This window comes from Carassius carassius, chromosome 40 (assembly GCF_963082965.1).
Source record: "Carassius carassius chromosome 40, fCarCar2.1, whole genome shotgun sequence".
Classification (NCBI taxonomy): domain Eukaryota; kingdom Metazoa; phylum Chordata; class Actinopteri; order Cypriniformes; family Cyprinidae; genus Carassius; species Carassius carassius.
In genome coordinates this window covers 3,969,043-3,989,634 of record NC_081794.1, presented here as the reverse complement: position 1 = coordinate 3,989,634, position 20,592 = coordinate 3,969,043, and the positions used below count along the sequence as shown (strand labels likewise).

Genomic DNA, 20,592 nt, shown 5'->3' with positions numbered 1-20,592 from the left:
GGAGGTTACATGTGTCAGGCTGCCATTTTGTAAGTTTCTGTTTGAACACACTGTGAATTAAAACATTATACCAAATATATATAAAATTTATAAAGAACAATATATATATCCTGCAAAAATAAGTGTAAAACAAACAATTGCTTAAATGGAAGCCATTTGTAACCCTGGTCATCTGAAATGTGAATAAGTGAATAAATGTAAATAAATAATCTTGAATAAATATGAATTTATGAATAAATAAGCTTTCCATTGATGTTTGGTTTGTTAAGATAAGACAATATTTGGCTGAAAATCTGGAATCTGAGAGTGCAAAAAAAAAATAATAATAATAATAATAATTTAAGAAAATCACCTTTAAAATTGTCCAAATTAATATCTTAGCAATGCATATTACTAGTCATAAAATAAGTTTTGATATATTTACGGTAGGAAATTTACGAAATAGCTTCATGGAACATGCTGTTTACATAATAACCTAATGATAAATCAATAATTTTGACCCATATAATGTATTGTAAGCTACTTTTGTGGTCCTGGGTTACATTTGGTCTTGACAATGATCCTTACAACTTACCAAAGAACTAGTGGTCCATGGACTTAGACATGTGGCCAGAAATGTTTCCTGACATTTATATTCACCTGTTTTCAATGCCGAGCCAGTACACAAAGCAAAGTCTAAACACTTTATCTGCTAGAAAATACTGTAAATACAACATAGCTAGATCTAAATTCACAGGATCACTTATATCATCACACGCCCCTACAACCTGTTAAAGCATTAAAGGGATACTCCACCCCCAATTTTTTTTTTCATTAATCACTTACTCCCATGTCGTTCCAAACCCATAAAAGCTTTATTCATCTTCAGAACACAATTGAAGATATTTTGGATGAAAACCGGGAGGCTTGTGACTGTCCCATAAACTGCCAAGTACGTTACACTGTCAAGGTCCAGAAAAGTATGAAAAGCATCAGCAATCCGTGGTTTAACCATAACATTATGAAGTGATGAGAATACTTGTATGCAAATAAAACAAAAATAACGAGCTTATTCAAGAATTCCTTTGCTTGGTTGACAGAAGAGCGTTTGAGTGATGTGGAGAGACAGAGAAGACTGTTGATAAAGGAATTGTTGAATAAAGTAATTCTTTTAGTTTTCTTCGCTTACAAACAGTATTCCTAGTTGCTTCATAACGTTATGGTTGAACTACTGATGGCAGATGAACTATTCTGAGGACATCTTTCTGGACTATGACAGTGTATTTTACTTAGCAGTCTATGGGACAGTCACAAGCCTCCCGGTTTTCATCCAAAATATCTTAAATTGTGATCGAAGACGAACAAAGCTTTTACAGGTTTTTGGTCAGAGACCAAAACTGATGCAAAGGAGTGTTACCTTTGCCTGCCTCTTTCACTATACACAGCATGTAGCCTGTAGCACTAAAGTAAAATTCCAGGTCCAAGCAACCACTGCCATTTATTACTCTTTATTGTCTGGCATGAATATTACATTAATTCATAAAGAGACAGCAGCAATTCTACAATGGGTACATTTTAGAGTAAATGAAGTAGCCTGATTAGTCTGATTAACATTAAACACACACACACACACACACACACACACACACACGAATACATATGAATCACATATGAATAAAGAATGTTGTTTCAGGTTTCTAGATTTTAGGTTTATGGTTATCATTATCAGATACATTTTGCATTCTGCTCTTTTTGTGTAGATTTCAAGTATTTAAGTTAATACGATAATACATTTATTTAAATCCTTTGTAAAAAAAAAGAAAATAGAAACCATCACACACGGTTTTACTGGTTATAATGAAACTTTTATTGGTTTTAATGGAAACTGTAATGGCACCTGTTGGTCTCTACTGGTAATTGGTCAACTTCTATTCTATATTTGTTAAAGTTACTAAATCCTAATTTAATATGTCCCAAAACATAATACAGGAAACCATTATTTAACTGTTTTAATGGTTAAAAGTTGATGGTTTGTAATGTTTGTAATGGTATTTGTAGTGGAAATCATTAAAATTTCTGTGATGGTTTCTATTGTTTTTTTCAGCAGTCACCATGGGTTTTGTGATGTTATCTGCCATAAATGCAATAGGATTACCGCAATATAATGAGATAGTAGCTACTGTTTGTAGTTGTGGTAGACCTATTTGGAAGAAATCCAGGGCCATTTTTTAATCCCAGTCTGTCCCTTACTGTGTGTGTATTGGTTAAAAAAAATAGAAAATTAAATGTAAATGTATTAATATAAATATAAAAAAAATATTTATTAAATTCTTTATTCTTTATAAAAATTCTTTAAAATTATGGTTGTTGAAAGTCTCCACATCCCGATAGCAATCACTAAGTTAAGAGGTTTAAATGTATTTATATGTATTTATATCATCTGTGGTAGGCATAGCACCATAAAGTGTTTGTCCAATTATATTCCTTGGGCCGATGATTATGATAGGCTGTTACCTGCCTGTCAAAGTATATATTTGCATACCACTGCACACCCTGTTCACCCTGTTCACACAGACATGGTAAGTCATCAGTGCGTTCCATTACACTATTACAGACTCAGCCAAAATGGAAGGTGTTATTATTGTAATATTATGAGCATTGTACTGTAATGTTTTCTCACGAGTGAATGACACATGATGTAATAAGACAGCATTGCATTTAACCCTCCACCAGTGCTGTCTCTCATCGTGCTGCTGGCTAGCCTATGGGTGTTCATATGGTTTAGAGGAGGCAATCCTCTACATTGCGAGTAAATCACTTGGATACTAAATCTTCACTCTGGGTGGCTAAATGGTGTCTAATATTAATAATATTAGACACCATTGATAAATTCTCAGATTTTACTCACCAGTGTATTGGAGGCTAAGTATAAGTTTAGCACAGATATATTTTCATTTGCTGAACACTAACTGAGCACTTCGCCATTTCATTCTTTCTCAAACAATCTGTGCTATTTTTCAGTTCATCTCAATGGATATGCAGCACACCTGTATTTTAATTATCATAAACTCTAGTGTGAAGGCACATGCCTTGCCATCACTTTGTCTCACCACATGCAGAGAGAAAGCGAGAGAGAGAGAGAGAGACAGAGAGAGAGAAAGTGAAAGAGAGAATTGATGCACTACATGTAAACAACATTCTTTCTTGTATTTTCCTGTCAAAATAAGAGTTCCTTTGGAATTCCTCAGCTTTTAAGAACTGCCGGGTTTTTAATGACGGCGATTTGATATCGATTCCCAAAAGATGCAAATCGATCTTTTCCGGTATTTATTTCAGCAAACATTTAATCTGATTAATGTGAATCTTTTCATTAATCAGCCTCTGTCATCTCATTATGATATTAATACACACATTTCATCCCCAGCTGCTCTGAGAGTCACTTCATTAGCATTTTACCATTTAATCTGACAAAACTAATCACATACACAGCAGCTGCAAGTTTCTCACGGCAACCCATCAAAATATACAGTGCGTTTAGATTAACGTGAAGTACTCATCAAAATATGACTATTTAGCAGTCTTAAGACTCAATGTAACAACAATGCTACTTCTACTAATAATAAATATTAATAAATCTTTATTTTCAAAGAAATAATCACATTTGTTTTCTTTTTAATTTTAACAGTAAACCTTTGTTGTGCAGCACTTTGTTTGCCAAAAAAAAAATTCATTTGATTAAGATAAATTAAATCATTTTATGCCTTCATCTGATTACCAGAAAAATTAAGAAGAACAAGAAGAACCCTATTATTATTTAAAAAAGGACCCTGTACAAAAAAAGGTTTTGAAATACAGTCCTGTAGCTTTTTTATATATATATAAATTCACCATTTGTAAACTGATGTTTACTGTTCATTTTTTAAATAAAATATCAATAGCATTTGTATTAAAACTAAATTAATTTAATGTAAAATAAAAAATAAAAATCAAGAATCGAACCAAAAATCGAATCGAATCGAGAGCTTGTGAATTGAAATCGAATTGAATTGGGACATCTGAATCGATACACAGCCTGTCAGGATCCTGCCCACTTAAGCACCCACACCCGTTCCTATTTAACGAGCTAATCAAGGGACTATAAAACAGGTATCTCAGCACCAGTTCTGGGTCGAGCCTCGATTAGGATCTCCAACAGGAATCGACCTCATGATCTTGTCTCCAGCTCACCTCGACTTCGGAAGATCACCAGAAGTAACGTATACTTACCTTTTGAGAAGTTACCCTGTGTGTCTTTGTTCACCTGTCTCCAGAACGCCTGTGACAAAATCTGTTACCTGAATTCCCGATGAGCCCCGATATCTCCTGAGTTCTCATGCGACTCTCTGGGCATTGACCTTTCTCTGCAAGGCAAAAGAGACCAGCATTAATATCCTGGAATTGTGTGGCTTTGACGTCTCGACACTTGACGAACTCACCTGTGTTTCACTGAAGTGAACTCCACAGAAACCGCACCTGATATTAACCTCAACTCACCTTTCACGAACTCTTGTTTTGAATAAAGACCCTGTGTTGAATTCTATCACCTCTGTCTCCAGTGTACTATCCTGACAGAAGGCTCGACGAAAACCGAAAGTGAATTCAGAACAGCCCGAGGACAGCGCTTCAGCTAACACCACTTCCATGATGGCGTATATGACAAGTCCAGTCTCACGACCAGCGCCCTTCTCTGGCCTGGAGGAGGACTGCAATGAATTCCTGTCACAATGCTTGCTCATCCTAGAACAACATGCTCATCAATACCCTACAGAGAGATCAAAAATCTCTTTTATTATCCTGCAACTATCCGGTGCCGCATTGAGATGGGTCGAAGTGTTGTGGTGTCAGGAAACTCCGGTCACCTCATCCTTCCAGAAATTCATCCGCCATTTCAGAGAGGTTTTCGGAGAACTTATAGACGAAGACTCCTCCACAGACCTTCCCCCGATAGATCCCCAGTCAAGTCCAGGATGGGTTCCCGATCCCCCGTTAAGCCCAGGATGGGCTCCCGATCCCCAGTTAAGCCCAGAAGTGGCTCCTGAAACCCAGTTGGACCCAGAAGTGGTTCCCGATCTCCCGTCAGACCCCGAGGAGACTCCCGATCTCCCATCAGGCTCCGAAGAGATTCCTGATTTCCCGTTAAGCCCAGAAGTGACTCCTGAACCCCAATTAAGCTCCGAAGAGGTTCCCTATCTCCTGTCAGGCCCAGAAGAGGCTCCCGACCTCCCGTTAGGCTCCGAAGAGGCTCCCGATGTCCCGACAGACCCCAAAGAGGTTTTCAGTTCACCAGTTCAGGATTGCGCGGAGTCCCCTGCTGCACTGCGGCCCTCCAGACCCATGTCTCCACCTCGGCCCGTCAGCCCGCCAGCTCCGCACCGTCTCTGTATCCCTTTGGCTCCACCGAGGCCCGTTTGCCCAAGGACTCCTCCGGGCTCCCTTGTCCATCCAGACAAACCTCGGTCGGTCTTCGCTCAGCTTCCGCCATGGACTTCCCGGTCTCCGGTCTTCACCTGGCTCCTCCCTTCCTTCGGTTCCCCTGTCATCCTCGCTCGTCCCATCGTCATCCTGGTCAGCCGAGTCCTCAGCTCCACCTCAGGCACGCGAGCCAGTCACTCGGCCTTGGGCTTCCAGACCGGCAACATCGACCTGGTCCGTCGAGCACTCCGTTCCGCTGGTTCCGTCAAGCACGCCTCCGTGGATCGGCCTCGGGATGTCGCCCAATCCCCCTGTCAAAGCTCCTCCCTGGTTCCTCCCACTGTTGGCTCCACCATGGTGTTGGCTTCAAGATTCTCCTGAACCCCACATGGCTGGAAGGAAAGGTCCGCTTGCGCGGACCCTGGAGGGGGGGTAGTGTCAGGATCCTGCCCAGTTAAGCACCCACACCTGTTCCTATTTAACAAGCTAATCAAGGCACTATAAAACAGGTATCTCAGCACCAGTTCTGGGTTGAGCCTCGATTAGGATCTCCAACAGGAATCGACCTCACGATCTTGTCTCCAGCTCACCTCGACTTCGGAAGATCACCAGAAGTAACGTATACTTACCTTTTGAGAAGTTAACCTGTGTGTCTTTGTTCTCCTGTCTCCAGAACGCCTGTGACAAAATCTGTTACCTGAATTCCCAACGAGCCCCGATATCTACGGAGTTCTCATGCGACTCTCTGGGCATTGACCTTCCTCTGCAAGGCAAAAGAGACAAGCATTAATATCCTGGAATTGTGTGGCTTTGACGTCTCGACACTTGATGAACTCACCTGTGTTTCATTGAAGTGAACTCCACAGAAACCGCACCTGATATTAACCTCAACTCACCTTTCACGAACTCTTGTTTTGAATAAAGACTCTGTGTTGAATTCTATAACATCTGTCTCCAGTGTACTATCCTGACACAGCCCTAATTATTAGCTTATCAGTATTTTTTTTTTTCCCAAATTGTTTTTACAGAAACGCTTAACGACCAAAAAAGCACCACCACAGTCCAATTAAAATGTTCAGTTAAAATGACTAATATGCATTCAAACATGGTTAACAAGTTTTAATTCTAATTACTAAAGTTCTATCATTAAATAATATTGAATATCATATTATAAAGTCTGACAGACTGATGTTAAGTGTTCTTTTTAGTTAATTAAAAAACTGTGCCATTATACAAACATTTATTATATATCAGTCTGGTGAGTAAACAAAAAATTGTACCGTATTTTCCGCACTATAAGGCGCACCGGATTATAAGGGGCACCTTCAATGAATGGCCTATTTTAAACCTGTTTTCATATATAGGGCGCACCGGATTATAAGGCGCATAGAATAGAACATACTGCAGTCAAACGTTTGACTGGGTTTGCGTTATGCATCCACTAGACGGAGCTGTGCTAAAAGGAATGTCAACATTTTGACAGAGCGCCTTGATCCATATATAAGGCGCTCCGGATTATAAGGCGCACTGTCGTTTTTTGAGAAAATCAAAGGCTTTTAAGTGCGCCTTATAGTGCGGAAAATACGGTACTAGCCAATGGCGATTAAATTACCAAGGTGTCCATAAGGGTTGGGAGGTGTGCAGGGAACTACACTGCGACCAAAATGGTCACATATGCGACCTTTTGAAATTACATTGCGACCCAAATTTTTTTGAGGTAGCAAATGATAACTGATATTTTTGTACCTACCTTATGTTTTAGGCAATATGCTATGATTGAGCATTTATTAAAACAGTAATGTGTATTTTAAAAATACGTTTTATAACGTGCTCTAAGCATTCAACACATCATGTTGGCTTCAGCCCCGCAATGCGGGAAAGCTGAACTGAGCAGCTGGTTACTCGCGCTGTGTTCGGTGCGCACGAGAGAGCCGTGTCTCACGGACAGCAACACTGAACCGAGCTCTACTTCAGGACGTTCGCGTCCTCCTGCACCTGAACAAACAAATACAAATCGCAGTTTGAACAAACAGAAAAAAAGAGCGAAAAGCAAAAGAGCCCAATTCAGCACCGCGGTGTTCAGGGCGCACGCAGAGACACTTCTCAAAGTTTTCTTGCTTTTGTACCGACAAATACATACTAAATATGTCAAAATACCTGTCTTCGAAAGTGTGTTCGAAAAGTCTGTGGTAATGTCTTAAGTGAAAGTAAAGAGTTGGAAAGTAATGGATGTATTGTCTCTTAAAGTGACCGCGCCTAATTTACTAGCTCTGCTGTCAGGGTCTTTAATGTATGAAAATGAAAGTAAATCACTCACTGCTCTTGACTGAATTACATTGTAGTTTTAACAAGAATTTATCCACAGTCAAATCAAAAATATCTTTGTCAAATATAATATCATATATAATTGATTATATTTTTTTACTAGTGGGTGAAGGACACTAGTTCATTTATGTACGTGAGTATAGCAAAATACAGCGAACTGTGAAATATTATACCCAAAAATTCTTCATACTGTAGACTACCAGTGACAATTTTAAAAATAATAATAATAAATTAGGGACCTGACCATTTTTTGCTTAAATGTTTCTTTCTTTAATTGCTAATGCAACCTTTTCACAACAAAATTAACAAAATTAAGCATTGCTTGCTTGGTAACTGTTCAACAAAGTATGGATATTTGTGTAAATATTGTCATACTGACAGTTGTCTGAAGTTTTGGTTGATTCCATTACATATCTTTCTATCAAAGTTATCTGACATTATCAAGAGGAATTTGTTCTGACACAGTTTAACCCTAAGTTCTTGTCATATTTTATTACCAATTTCTAAACTATAACAAATAAACTGTGATAATGTGAGAAATGTTGAAGGTGTCTGAATCCATTTTGGTTTGACTGTGTATTTTATTTTACAAAAAAAAGTACTCATTGTGTAAATAGCACAAATAAATAAATAAATAGAACGAACATACAGTAAATATTAAACCGTAAAATTATTTAAAACCGTAGTAAATTATTTTAAACAGGGCCCACTGGTACAACCTGCACCGGGGCCCCTCTAACCCCAGCTGCGGCCCTGGGTTAAGGTACCAAGACAGAGCAATGCACTGTGTGTACTGTAAGAAATAAAACAAGAAGACATGTGGTTTAAAAGATGGCAAGTAAAATTAAAAGCACATCTGTATGCAATACAGCTTCATTATTATCCAGAGCGGCTTACTATAAAACATTTGTGCGACCAAATCATGTTTTGTGCCAGTAACTGAAAAAGTTAGTCGCGCAAGTGCCACCAGTGGAAAAGGTTAGTGTAGTTCCCTGGTGTGGCTTTGAAGGGTGATTTGCAAGGAGGGTGGGATCTTATGCTTTTAAAGCTAAGGGTGTGTTAACGTTAAAGGGTCACTTTTGTACCTTCTTACCCCCAAAGTGAAAAGTGTTAAGTGTTCATAATAGTGCAATAGGAATACATAGTACTACCTTAAGTGAACATAATACTATTCTAAGTTACTAAAATACACCATTTAGGAATAAAGAGAAACAAAGGTGTACCTTTGAGGTTACTACCTCAGTGAAAAGCTGTTGTAGAGTAATATATTTTTCTGACAGTGTAAGTGCAAGTTGAATGCACACATATGCCTAAGAGGATTAAGTGTTTCTTTATGGGGCCCCAGTATACAAGGTATGAGGGGCAGGAAAAGTGAAAAGCAGACATACACTCTGTATTACTGTTATACACATGCGTACCACACAAACACCGATATGGTAGCCGCCCAGCTGCCGTGGGCCATCACGGTTCAGCATCGAGTTACAGAAGTGCGATGACTCTGCTCATTCCAGCTTTACTTGCATCGCACCAATAAACAGGCAAGCACACCAACTCAGCTCGACCCACACCTAATCTCCCAACACCCAGACTTGTACTCCTTTAAACACCAGAACAAATTATCTTTCCCCTTGATCCTTCCAGCTACTACAGCACATAATCTGTTGAGTTACAACAGCAAGTTACTGTTGGTCTACTACCGATTCATTGTTATTTTATTCAACCTCTCTTTTCTTTAAAATTGTCATGTGCTTATGGTTGTGACATCAGTAGCATTTTAAGTCTTTGTCATTAAATTTTGCAGCCTTTTATCAAAAAATGGTAAGTTTGTCTACACAGTCCATGAAAAGCTTTCAAAAGAGCAATGCTGCCCATGATATGTCCCCTTTAAGAGTTTCCTGCCAAAAATGGAGGACATTCTATGCCATTTTCCCACTGATATCATGCTTCACTATGCCATTCTGGGGGGGGGGGGGGGGGGTTAATAAGCAACCATCAAGATCTCTCTTATCACTACAGGATGAGAAAGAGCACCGCCCCCTCCTATACTTTTTAAGAGCCTGTATCAGGTCAGAGGCCCAGTTTTCCCCAAGTCTTAAAATATACTTCTTGCAGAGGCTTTGTTGAAGATATTTCCTGATTGCATTAGATCAGGTCTTCAACAAGTAAAGAGATATACTACCGGATAGTCCGAAAAGCTTGCTCATGTCTTCCTTTTTTTTTTTTTTTTATAGCTGTACTGTCTGTCAAAAAGAAGTTTGTCTAAAACCAACATGCAAGTTACACTGAAGGCTCAATCATAGGACAGAAGTGCATAATGCTGTCTGATGACATGCCAATATATGCTCTTGGGTTACTTCATCTCTTATTGTATCTACAGCCAAGAACAACAGGCAGACTGTTATGCACACACACTTCTCTTCATCTGAGTGATCCATGCAATGCTTTTTCAGATAACTGATACTCAGTGGCTGGTTTGGCAGCAAAACACAGAGACATCAATCCATACAGTCTTTTCATGTACAATTCCCTTGAAAAATATCTGGACACCTAAGCCATTCTTAAAAATTAACATCATTGCACAAATTTAAAACAAAAAAAGGTAAAAGAAGCACACCATCAAGAAAAATATTTATGGCTTATATTTATGGAAAAAGACCCTAACACTAGCGTTCTTTATTCCTTTTCTATTACATCTTCTTGTTTTATTTTTTATTATTATTAAAAATAACCCTCTAACGCTAGTGTTCTCTATGCTATCTACAGTACTTGTTTTCTTTTTATTTATTATAAAAAATGACCCTCTAACACTTGAGTTGTCTATTTTTTTTTTTTTAGTGTATCTACTTGTTTTCCTTTTATTATTATAAAAACCTTGCTATGTGTACTGCGTTAGACAAACCAGGACTTGTCACAGCACTTACATATTATAACTGTTTTGTCGATTTGATTGCTTCTGTTGTCCTCATTTGTAAGTCGCTTTGGATAAAAGCGTCTTCTAAATGACTAAATATAAATTGAGTAAACCACAATAATCAAACAAGCTAAAATTTACAACAACAAAAAATGGCACACTATAAGGATGAAAAAACACAAAAAAAGCAAATGCAAAAAATGAGAATAAAAATAACATAGGCAATATTACACTTTTCTCAGTCAAGCAGTGGTTTTAATCTCGCATTTGCTTTTTTTGTTGACTATTTTAATCTTCCCAATGTGTGGGCCTTTTTTGCAATATTTCACCAAAATGAAAAATATGAACATGAGAGGAGTTAAAATCCTTTTAGACGTCTTCTGAATTCTAAGATTTATACCAGACCCAAATTGACCTGAATCACTTCTTTCCGAACCATCTCAATGAAAAAAAAGGGAAAAAAAGAAAGAAAGAAAACCCCGCCATGAGACAGACCCGTTAAAATTAATTAAAATTTAAATCATTCTCATCATGTTCAAAGTGAAGTCCCCTACTTCATACACATATTTCTGCTTAGAAGTTGCTCAACAAAAATTTTGTTTAGCAATAACACTTTTTTTCACACTTCAAACATATTTAAAGCAGCTTAAGTGTCCAAATACTTTTTGGAGTAACTGTCCATGGGCAACCGCTTGAGAGGTTTTAACACATGATCGATGTTGGCTCATAAAACAAAGCGTCACTGACTGACATCCAAAGGGAAAATAAAAGCCTATTTTTACTTTGCACCAGAGCACAAGCATTGACATTCAGCTAAAACAAAGTTAATTAATGCAAGAAAAGGTTCAGATGAATTATGTCATCCTCTTAAAATGATATAATGCATCTTAAAACTATATAACTATGCTACACAACTGACAGACATTCAACATAGCAAAACACCTCTTCATTTCACTTTAACATAATCCGCAGTAGCTTGACTATATCCATTCATGACTGCTTGACCCCGTACTTATGCCTATGTGGTAAGTTGTAAACAAATGATCAGCAGTACAAGCAGGCATTTTATGACTATAGTGTGATGACATGAGGCGTGCTCTGGGTCTATGTCTTCTTAAAGGGTTGTAAACCATGCCTCTCTTTAACTGCCATGTCTACTTAACCTTTCTCTCTGGTCTCTATAAGGCCTCATGTAAAGCCCCAAAGGCCTGTTCACACTGCACAGACAAACACCATCAAACTAGTCTGTTGGAGTTTGTTGACTCAGTGTGTTGGCGTTGGTTAGAGTTTGTTTTCACCCGACTGAACATGCTTAATCACCGTTTGTTGGGTTGTGGTAATCTGATGAACCATTGCCATGACATTGTGCATATTTCACTTAAAGCGTGCTTCACCCACAGTCTCTTTCATTTTATTTGCCGTCTTTTCAGGCAAAAAATGACACGCATTAATAAAAGTCAAATTTTGATTGTGGTTACAGGATCATTACAGGATCATCAGTATCTTCCCCACCTCAGTCAGACGTATACCCATACAGACTACACTGGACACAAACAGCACAGTGCAGCAACAAAATACAAAGTTTCAACTAATTATAATCAGTGATGCTGTCTACACTGGATGCGGCACGATGTGACAACTGTTGAGTCCGGTGAAGACATAGTGTTAATTTGACTCTCTGTCACTCTAAGTTTGTTGTTGTTTGTTGGGGCAGTGTGAACATGACAGTTTGTCTGTGCGGTGTGTATTGGCCTTAATGTATGCTGGATCTACTGCTATCAACTGAAATCACTATGCAAGGTTTTGACATTTGAAATGAAAATCACTTCTAGAAAGATGTATGTATTCACTAAAATGTTGGACTCTAGGATTTGAAAAACTGTCAAAGGCATCTTTGAACATTTTGAGGAAATAGTAAAAGGTCTATGTAGCAGAAATCCTTAATTGGTCTGAATCAGGAGAGAAATCTGCATAGATCAAGCAGTGTTTAAACAGCTCTACACAAATATGTGGCTGGATTTTGATGTAAGAGACAGGAGATGGACTAGCATAAAAGCGTGTTAACAATACAGATATTATTTACTACCGCTCATGCCATTTGAAACCAGTACATTCCCGTCTTCTGTGTAACACTAAAGTAGATATTTTGCTAATGTCTAAGCTGCTTATTTATTTAAAGTGAACACTGACCAGTGACTGTCAAGCTCCAAACAATACAAAACAAGCATAAACATACTCTATATGAATCATTCATAATATTTTAAGTATTCTGAAGCCATACTATAGCTTTCTGTGAGAAACAGACTAACATTCAGTTGTTATTAGCTGAAAGTCCTCCCTCCCCTGTAGCTCTCAATTCACATTCACACCTGTACACCTTTAAGACACAGCAACTTTGAATATATATTTGAAAGTATTGAACAACAGGATACAGAGAGAAAAATAAAAAAAATATGAGCAGTACTGTACTCAAATTCAGGTTGCCTCTAAATCATGTCTCTGATTTTGATTGTGCTTTTCTTGTTCGTTTTGATTGGCATTCAGTTTGTTGAATACTAGAAAAGAGTAGCGTGGAGATTCTGCAAAACAGCTTCTTTTGTCTTCCACAGAAGAAGTCATAGTACTACAGACTTGAAATAACACTGAGTTATCTTTTTTAAATGAAATATTAAATTAAATGACAATTCATTGTGACCAGAGGTGTCACAATACCTATTTTCCTGTGGCACTGGAGTTTACCTTATACTGACCTGAGAATCATTTTTTCTTATAATACTTCAGAAATCATGTTGTGTCTGTTTTCTATCCATTGTTTAGAATCAGGAACAAATCACTTTTTGATCTCATCTTATTAGGTCTGCAAAATGTTCTCAATTTGTTCGTGATTCGGTTGGATTGATTTACATCAAATCCTTTTAAGGAATTTCTCACTCTGAAATACCAATAAGATATTTTGAAAATCAAAAACATAAAAGCAATAGATAAGATATTTACCCACAATCCATTGCAGGAAAAGAAACCTTCAAATGTCGTTTGACATTTGTCAGCAATGAAGCAGCTTGACTGCAAAGCCAATTTATATAAATATATCCGTAACAGTATCTAATGGTAAAACAAAAGACAAATTTTTTGATGGGGGCTAGTAACAGCTCTAATCAACACATATCATGTGTAAAGATATCAAATGTCAGGATGCTACAAACTACAGATGCACATAAGTGTGTGGTGTCTATGAAACGGGTCAAATTTATGTCTGCACCTTCAACACTGATTCCCTTTTTGCACGTAAGAGAGTGCTGGTAGGGGGATCGCCAGAAGATCACATGGTTCCACCAGTGAAAGAAACCTAAAACCAACACCTACTGCGTCCAAGAACATGTGATGCCCAGTAGAGACGCACACACTCTAGACGACTCATCCTCTAATTCAACAAAATCCACACCAAATAGTATGTCACTGAATGACGCTGTGTTGCTCCATCTATATACCCAAGATTGTATCATATACATGATGGTGTCACCATTTAACTCCCTGCATCCATCCCATCCAGTCTGGGCTAATATTATGAAACTAGCCAGGGAAGCTCACAAGTTCCAACCTCATGTCTCAATCTTGCCCTAAGAGATCAAACTAAAAACAAGCATCTCCTTTTATTTCATTCTCAAGCCAAAGCTAGCATTAAACAACCTTAAAGCTGGCTCTTCTCTGAAACAATGCTGTCTACATGAGACAAAGTCTACTTCCACTACCTCTGTGAAAGGCAAGAGCACAAAACTGAAGGGGGGTTAAGCAAAATCTGATCTGAGTGCTTTTGACGAGCATCTTGGGACCAGCAGTCCAAAGTCTCCATCATCCTACACCTCTGATCAGGGCAACATGGATTAACAGGGGAGGAATGGTGGGGTACAACTGAGCGCTATGAGCATCATCAACCGAGCCCTTGAAATGAAGACATGGGCTATATTTAACTCTGACTCCATACACTGTTGGGATGGGAAAAAGTGTACGGCTACACGATCAGCATCTGCTGGAATAATAGACCTGACACATTAGACATAAACAAAAGTTCTGTGTATAGTTCACGTTTACATTTGTGGAAGTCCCAAGGAGGGTAAATGAGCATGACAGTGATAAAGATAAGACTGGAAAATGAGGCAACACTGCCAATCTCATTTAGAAATCAAATTTATATATAAAATATATAACAAAATAATATATAAAAAAGACATGAGTACTGAATTGAGTTTCAGTATTCATTATTTATTATTTTATTGTTTTAAAAGAAAAGCCACAGCGTGATTTCAGGACATGAATCTAGTGCAGTTATAAGAAACAGTTTGCCTGAGACTATGGTCAATTATACAATTATTATATATTTAGTGGTTGTTATACAAAAAGATTTGCCAGCAGAATGACAAAACTGACCATTTAGAATCAAGAATTTTTTGAGAAATGTTTTCAAATCTTTCTCACTTTCCCATTTTTAATGACTTCGTGAAATCCTAATTTGAATTTCTGATAAAATATCGCATTCTGTTCAATATTAGTCACAATTTTATTACAGATAATTCCTCAACATTCTATTTCATATTCTATCAAATCAAGCTAGAAAGTTCTATCAAGACATGCTCAACAGTAAATTAAATCAACAGTGAAATCAAAACCCTTGGGGGCCAAAATTAATCCTGCAGCTTTCCAGATACAGACAGAGCATTGCCCTCATTGACCTATACGTCATGCAGACATTGCTCTAGATCACAGCTTTACCTGTCACAGTGAGGTAAATATTTCCACAAAACCCTCAGTCTTTGTCTTCCTCCCAGCTGAAGTCTGTTCTCTTAACCAGGGCCAGCGCGAGCTCCAGGACAGCTGTTGCTGACGCAGAAACGTCTTGAATGAAACCTGAGATTGAGCCGCAGGTACAGAAGATCATCACTGGAAAACTCTTACTTACGAGGGTCCTGAAACATTAAAACGCTATTTCTAGGCTACTTTACCTTTCCTGGACAGATGCTTTTATGAGTTGTTTTACTATAATAATTTCTGTATCACCTATGGAGAAGAAAAGGATTTTCCACACACAAATATTTAAAGATTTTGACATACGGTAGCTGGAACACAAATGAGTATATAAACTGTTTGTTTTCCTTATTTATAAAATATATCGAACGAAAATAAGCTATACTGTTGAATATCGAACAAATATTCAGAATGTATACGACATACAGGGCTCGCGAGTGGGAATTCAAACGCGTATTTTGACCGTTGATTTGATAAAAGGCGCGAAAATCTCTCAAAGGAATAAATCGATTAACGCGATTAAGATTTAATTTTAATTCTTAATGAATTTGAAAATGAATTAATAATTGGAGCTGTAGTAGCTAGCCCAATGTAATTTTTAATATATATATATATATATATATATTTTTTTTTTTTTACATGCTACCAGTCATGATTAAATAGGCCTAATATAAATTGTGTTTTTTAAGTTTCAGGGCCTTGAATACTTTATATTCATACCCAAAGCATTTCTATCTATCTATCTATCTATCTATCTATCTATCTATCTATATATATATATATATATATATATATATATATATATATAGAAACTCACAATCTCTCTTTCTATCTTTCTCTCTCTCTCTCTCACGCACACACACCGCCCGTTTGAAGTAGATCAGGCAGCTGAGCAGAAATCTAATATACTTGATCACTCCCACTGATAAAGTTGCAGATGCTTCTTGGAAGGGAGGAAGTAGGCTACTACCATTGAATTGCACATGCTAACAACAACATTCTTTTAATCAGAAAGAAAGAAATTACTGAAAGTATTCACATCGTAATTAGCACACCGTTTAATATTGAATGTTTAATGCATATTACAAGCATGTTAGCCTACTGTACATAGGCTACTGACTGAAAAGTAGCTCAGGTTTGAAAAGTGATATTGATGACGTAATACATTACATTAAATACTGAACATGTAGCGCCATCCTCTGGTGTAACAGGCTATTTGAGAAAAGTAAGCAAAGAAATTCAGCAAGAAAACCCTCATGTTGCTCCAAAACCAGAAGACCTTCATTCATCTTCAGAAAACACAAATTAAAATATTTTTGATCAAATCTGTGACCCTACCATAGACAGCAATGCAACTGTAATATTCCCAGGTCCAGAAACGTACTAAGGACATTAGTAAAATTGTCCATGTGACATCAGTGGCTTAACTTCAGTTTTGTGAAGCTACGACAATACTTTTTGTGCGCAAAGAAAACAATAATAACAATTTATTCAACAATTCTTCTCCCTGAGTTACCACTCTGCCATTATGGAGAGTATCCCACACCGTAATTAACATGATCAGCGATGTTTAATTTTTGGGTGAACTAAACCTTTAAGTGCAGTTGTGATAAAACATACTTAAGATTATGCAGTGAAGACTTGAGTCGCCATTTGAAAAGTGTTGTTGTCAGTTTGGAACTTATATTTCCCAATCTCTTTTCTTACAGTAGTTCATTCTGGACCTCTATAAAACTATTATAATGCATTCATTAACTGGTAACGTCATACAGTATTACTTTATATTTTTATATGTTATAAAAAAAATGTATTAGACCTCACAGTTCAAGAAGTAACAATGCCACAATGAAACCCTTCAAAGAAAAACCATAATTAATATTTTGACATTTGTAGTAGCATAATGCATAAGTCTTTAATAATACTTTATGGATTTCTTTAAGTAGGCTACTTATTGATTAGTACTATATATTAGTTATTATGCTAATATATATAATTGTTTTATATAAAAGTGACACTATGTCAAGATAAGTAGCTTTTGTAATCGTATATTTACAGTAGAGGGCAGAGTTTCTATTACAAGGCTCATTAGAAGCAATAATAACATCAGATGAGAGAAATAATAACAACAGAGTCATTTATTAGACCTATTGATTAAAGAATATGATTTATTGTTTTGTATTGTACTCTGCAGTGTATATTCTTACATTATAAGTGCCTAAACAGTACCTGGAAGGAACCTAGGAAAAACAGTCTCGCCTCTAGACCCACATGTCCAGGAAATAGATACGATATAATGCACTCCAAAAAGAGGGGTGAGCAGAAGAGTTGACTTCCGCAGTCACCTGCATGGTAGGAGATCAGGGCACCTTCATGTGTAAAATGATGTGCTTGTAAATTGAAAAGAAACAAAAAAAATGTATAATTTGCCTATTTAACAGATTTCACCTGTAAAGTTTCCTGTCTCCTCCATTTGATTCTGGGGTTTTTGTCTTGACATCTACACAGATATCTTTATTGTTAGCTCCAGATCTTATTACTGTGCTCCCCATATTGTGCTCTATCATGACAACTCTCTGAGAGTTTTTGCATGGTTTATACATGACAATATTTATGTGTTTGGTCATGGTGGAATAGATCTGCTATGCTGCTGCTGTGGCAGAGCAAGTACTGGCTTCCTACTAGTTGTCGACCAATATTATTTTTTTGAAAGATGCCGATATGTTGGAAAGCCACTATAATATATATATATATATATATATATATATATATATATATATATATATATATATATATATATATTTTTTTTTTTTTTTTTTTTTTTTTTTTAATTATTATTAAAAAATATATTTAAGAAATTTGAAATCATTTGACAATGGATGAAAAAATGCATGTGTAAAATAAACACCCTTATACTTTAGATGACAAAGTATTTTTTTTACAAATAAATAAATATCTAATAAAAATATAATTAAAAAGGAAGTAAACACTGTAAGGGCACTCAGTATCTTGGAAGTTTGTGTGCATTGGGAATCATATTTTTCAAATAAAGCCCAGGTAACTCATTTTATATACAGAGAAAATAAAATGAATATGACAGTGAGCAAATGCATAAGGCACAGCATAATTTGAAATCAAGAGTTTAAAGCATTCAGTTCACATGGACAGACCGATCATGCTGGATAAAAATGCACACTTCACAAGATCTCACTGCTGGATTTGACTAAGTTTGCGAGGTTTGTGAAAAAAAAAAATTCATATATCGGTCGACCACTACCCTACTCCCTACTGGTCCCACTTTGTCAAAAAAAAATTATAACTAACTCGTGGCCTCAAGATACTAACTCGTGGCCTCAAGATAAGTAACTCGTGGCCTCAAGATACTAACTCGTGGCCTCAAGATAAGTAACTCGTGGCCTCAAGATACTAACTCGTTGCCTCAAGATAAGTAACTTGTGGCCTCAAGATACTAACTCGTGGCCTCAAGATAGTGAAGTGTCTGAAACATGGACCCTTTTGTTATTAAACTGGACCCTGTACTGTAGTGCAATGTAATACTTCACAGTCTGTGCAATATTCTCTGTTTTAATATTCAGTGTAATATAGTTTGCTGCAGAACTGCTTCTATTTATTTTACTAGTACTGTTCATCACAATCAATTCAATTCTGTTAATACAGTAATGTATTAGACCCTAAAGAATCATATCAATTTGTGGAAAATGGTAGGAAAGGGTAGGAATATATTTTCAAAGTTCCAAAAATGTCCTAAAAATATGCATATGTTTTGAAAAGCAGAGAAGGTGTGAATGAGGTGTTTGGGGGGAACAGTTAAGCTGCAGCATTTGTGTCTATTAAAAGCAACAGTCCTGTACAGTTTTCCTATCTATACTGCTTTTTAGCAATATAGAATGCACTTGTAAAAATTACAAATGACCGGCTTCTTGCATCAGATCAAGGCTGCATCTCATTTCTAGTTTTACTTGATCTTAGTGCTGCTTTCGACACCATAGATCATGACATTCTCATAGATCGATTACAAAACTATACAGGTATTCAAGGGCAGGCTCTAAGATGGTTTAGATCCTACCTGTCCGATCGCTACCATTTTGTTTACTTAAATGGGGAGTCATTTCATTTATCATCAGTTAAATATGGAGTGCCACAAGGATCCGTCCTAGGTCCCCTTCTATTTTCAATATACATGTTGCCCCTTGGTAATATTATTAGAAAATACGGAATTAGCTTCCACTGTTATGCTGATGATACTCAGCTTTATATCTCAACGAGACCAGATGAAACTTCTCAATTATCTAAGCTGACAGAGTGTGTTAAAAATGTAAAAGATTGGATGACCAATAATTTTCTCCAATTAAATTAGGATAAGACAGAGATATTAATTATTGGACCAAAAAACAGTACACAGAATATTGTAGATTACAATCTGCAACTAGATGGATGTACTGATACTTCTTCTACAGTCAAAAATCTGGGTGTTATATTAGACAGCAACTTGTCTTTTGAAAATCATATTTCCCATGTTACAAAAACTGCATACTTCCATCTTAGAAACATTGCCAAGCTACAAAACATGTTGTCTGTTTCTGATGCAGAAAAGCTAGTTCATGCATTCATGACCTCTAGACTGGACTATTGTAATGCACTTCTAGGTGGTTGTCCTGCTTCGTCAATAAACAAGCTACAGGTAGTTCAAAATGCAGCGGCTAGAGTCCTTACCAGGTCAAGAAAATATGATCATTGTAATGATAAAACCTTCGTAATCATCAAGAAGAAGGAGGCGGGAACCGGCAGACAATCTTTAATGGTCAAAATAAACACAAAACAGCGCACCATCCCCTCACGGACGACTGATGCGCACTAAATAAAAACCAAAACACAACTAAAAGCCCAGGCCTGGTCCTCTCTCGTCCTTCACTGTCGTCGCTCCAGTTTTATATCCTTCCATCTCCTCTGTGGGCCTCGAGACCGGCGGGTCGAACAGGTGTAGTTCATCTCCAATCACTCCACCGGCCTCGCTCCCACGTCCCTCGGCCCCGCCCCACTCGTCACAATCATATTACCCCAATTTTACAGTCTCTGCACTGGCTACCTATTAAGTTCCGTATCAGTTA

The 20,592-nt window shown here is 37.2% G+C and overlaps 1 protein-coding gene across 1 annotated transcript in view; it reads right to left on the bottom strand.

The window, feature by feature from the left end:
- LOC132121978 (sodium channel protein type 4 subunit alpha A) overlaps positions 1–15,758 on the bottom strand; it is a 53,476-nt gene extending 37,718 nt beyond the window's left edge. Inside the window, exons 1-2 of the mRNA XM_059531755.1 lie at positions 15,664–15,758; positions 15,434–15,568 (exon numbers count right to left, since the gene is read on the bottom strand). The gene's annotated coding sequence lies outside the window, so the exon portion shown is untranslated. The remainder of the gene's footprint in view (positions 1–15,433; positions 15,569–15,663) is intronic.
- Between the last annotated feature and the right edge of the window lie 4,834 nt (positions 15,759–20,592).